Genomic DNA, 2,801 nt, shown 5'->3' with positions numbered 1-2,801 from the left:
GTGTGACTGAGGTGGCGTTGGGGGTCCGAGCGCTGAGAAGGGGATGAGGAGAGTTCTGCGGGGTTCGAGTGGCAGCTTAGGAGTCTGGAAGAGGAAGGGGGAGTCTGTGGGATTGAGGTGGAGATGGTGGACCTGGGACTGGAGGCCTGAGGTGGTGACTGGGGGGTCCAGGAGGCGGTGGGGCTGTCTTGGGACTGTTGTGAGGGCGGCATATCTGGGGGTACCGGGGCGGATGGAGAGGGCTGCGAGCGCGTATGGAGGACCTGGGGTTCAGGAGAGGGTTGAGGAGCTGTGGGACTGGGGTGGGGTTGTGTGGATCTGGGGATCTGTGTGGATCTCGGGGAACAGGGGGTTGTGAGGAGAGTGGAGGAGGCTGAGGACTCAGGAAAGAGTGTGTGTGGTTGGGGGAAGAAAACTGTCCTGGGCTTTACCCTGATGGTAAGGGGGTCTCTAGGTTCAAGTGAATGGGGATGGTGCCCTGTGGGAGCAGGGTGAGCCCTGGAAGAGGTGAGTTCAGGCCCGTGATTTAATTAGCGAGGTGAGTGACATTCAGAGGGCAGAGAGGAGACCTGGCAATAATTGGGTGCGTGTGTGAAAGGAATCTTAATTTCTAGGCAGGCTGACAATTGCTGTGCGAGTACTTGGAGACAGTTCATGAAGTCCTCCATCTGGCCCGCTGTGGAAGGCTTTTGCTGTAGTTTTGTGCTTGGAGAGCCTCTTGATTTAAACAAAGATTTGTTTTCTATAGGCTTTGGCTTGTTTAGGCTCTTGTTTAGAGTTGATGGCTGGAGTCTCAAAACAAGTATGTTGGTTTCCCCAGTGATTTGTTTTTCAGCAAGTGTCCTATATACCTCTGCAAACTGAAAAATGAGCAGTACAAGACTTTATTTGCATCAAATGGATGAAGTAAAAATATCTCCAGTTAATTTGAACTCTGTAAGCACGTAGCTGACCCAAGTCAGGAGACCCAGGGAGTAAACAACACTGCAAATATTTTTTCTCTTATGGCTTGCTCTGGTGATTAGCGTTCTGTTGCCATGATATTTACATTGCGTGTGCTTGCTGCCAGGTGCTCTGTTACAGATAAAAGGTAAAAATGTCAGGCTTGCTGTTTAGCTAAGTTCCTAAACAGGTAGTTAATCTTGGAAGTACTGAATGGTAAGGTTTGAGCTGTCCTGTGTCAAGTGCATAAATTCTGTATTAGTTGAATTTGCTCAGGCTTCTGTGGTCCACTAGCAAAATTATTTGTCATTAAGTAGCAACTGAAGAAGGAAGATCTGCTGTTATTACTATTTTTTAAAGTTAAATTGTATCCCAGAACCTCCCTTATGCACGTCTTGCTGCTAATATGGCTAAAGTCACTTATTACTCCAGTTGTTTGTAGCTCTTTTATATCACTTTACCTGGCACTTAATGATCTGTTTTGCTTCTGTGACCCCAAAGGGTTGGAGAAACTGGAGTCTAATGTAGAGATACACTGGCGCTTTTTTCAGTTAGTGGGATTCAGATCACTAGAAAACTGTTGTAAACTAAACTTTCGGGATTTACTTTGTTTTGTTGGCATAAGCAGATTTGATTTTAGTGGTATCCTTTCCATGTACTACCTGTTGTAGCTAAAATGTAGTTTAATGAGGCAGCTTGACACAGGCAGTCACATCTCCAGTAACTTTATGTATTCCTCAGGCAGATGAAAGCCCAAAGGGACATGGAGATTTGTTCCAGCTCTTTACACTTCTGAAAACAGAACAGACTATTTTAAAATGTTCAGTTTTGTAGTATCTGAATTGTGTTTATGTGCAATCAAGTTTATGGTTTAAGTGCTTGTATTGGTGTGCATGAACTTTCGAGAGCAGGGAGGTGTTTCAGCTTCTTTGAGGAAAGCCATTGTTCAGCAGATAGAATAATCGTTCACAGTGGATAGGGAAATGATGTTGCTTGTGAACTGTTAGTTTCAGTGATGCTAGAAATAAGAATGTAGAAACTAGTTTCTTTTACCTCTTGTTTCTAAACAAACTCTGTCTCTGCTATTGTCTTGCTGTGGTTGAAAGAAAAACTCTTAGACTTTCTGAAGTGCTCATAAACCCAAATGTTACACAGAGTTACTACGGTCTGTGGTGTGTTTTCATGTCTCCTAATATTGTCCCCATACATTTTCACAAATTTGATTTGGAACAAATGTAAGCACATGATTGTCTGTAGAATCAGTATGCTTCCTCCATGCAAAGCTGGAGCATCCCCGGGGTCTGGTGTAGGGTTTGTAGGGCTGTACCCCTTCGTGGTCTCTCCACCAGTGAGGCTGAACCGGTTTGGTGGCACATCGCAGTGCTTCTAGTCTCCTCAAAACCAGAGTTCGGTGTCTTACGGAACCAGGGCCTGTGTTTTTAATTAGGTTGTGGCTCTTGTAAATGAAATAGTGACTTGCTCAAGATTATTTGTGGCTGCTGTTTTTTCTGTGGCGTGGAGGCAGGACAGATACTATGGTTTATAGTGAAAACTGCTGGCTACTTTCTGGTATGCTTATGCCAGATTTCCACATTATGCTATGTGATTCTGACTATGTGTCTGCCTTAGGAGAAATTGTCTTGAAATCCTCTGAACTTTACAGAGAAGAAAACTTAAAGAAATCTGGCTTGTCTTTTTGTGTGAGATGGATTTTTATTTTGAAAAGTTGCGGAGTTCTTATGGTCTGAAAGCAGGACTTGCTATATGGCAGGCAGATGGTGTCTTTGTCAGAAATACCTCTTGCCATTCCTATGGAAAATGTTCACAGCCACCCAAAAAATAAGCCTTGGGGGGGGGGG

This window comes from Athene cunicularia (assembly GCF_003259725.1).
Source record: "Athene cunicularia isolate RWA chromosome 9 unlocalized genomic scaffold, athCun1 chr9_part2, whole genome shotgun sequence".
Taxonomy (NCBI): Eukaryota; Metazoa; Chordata; class Aves; order Strigiformes; family Strigidae; genus Athene; species Athene cunicularia.
The sequence above is the reverse complement of the archived record's forward strand: the minus strand, read 5'-3'. Positions refer to the sequence as shown.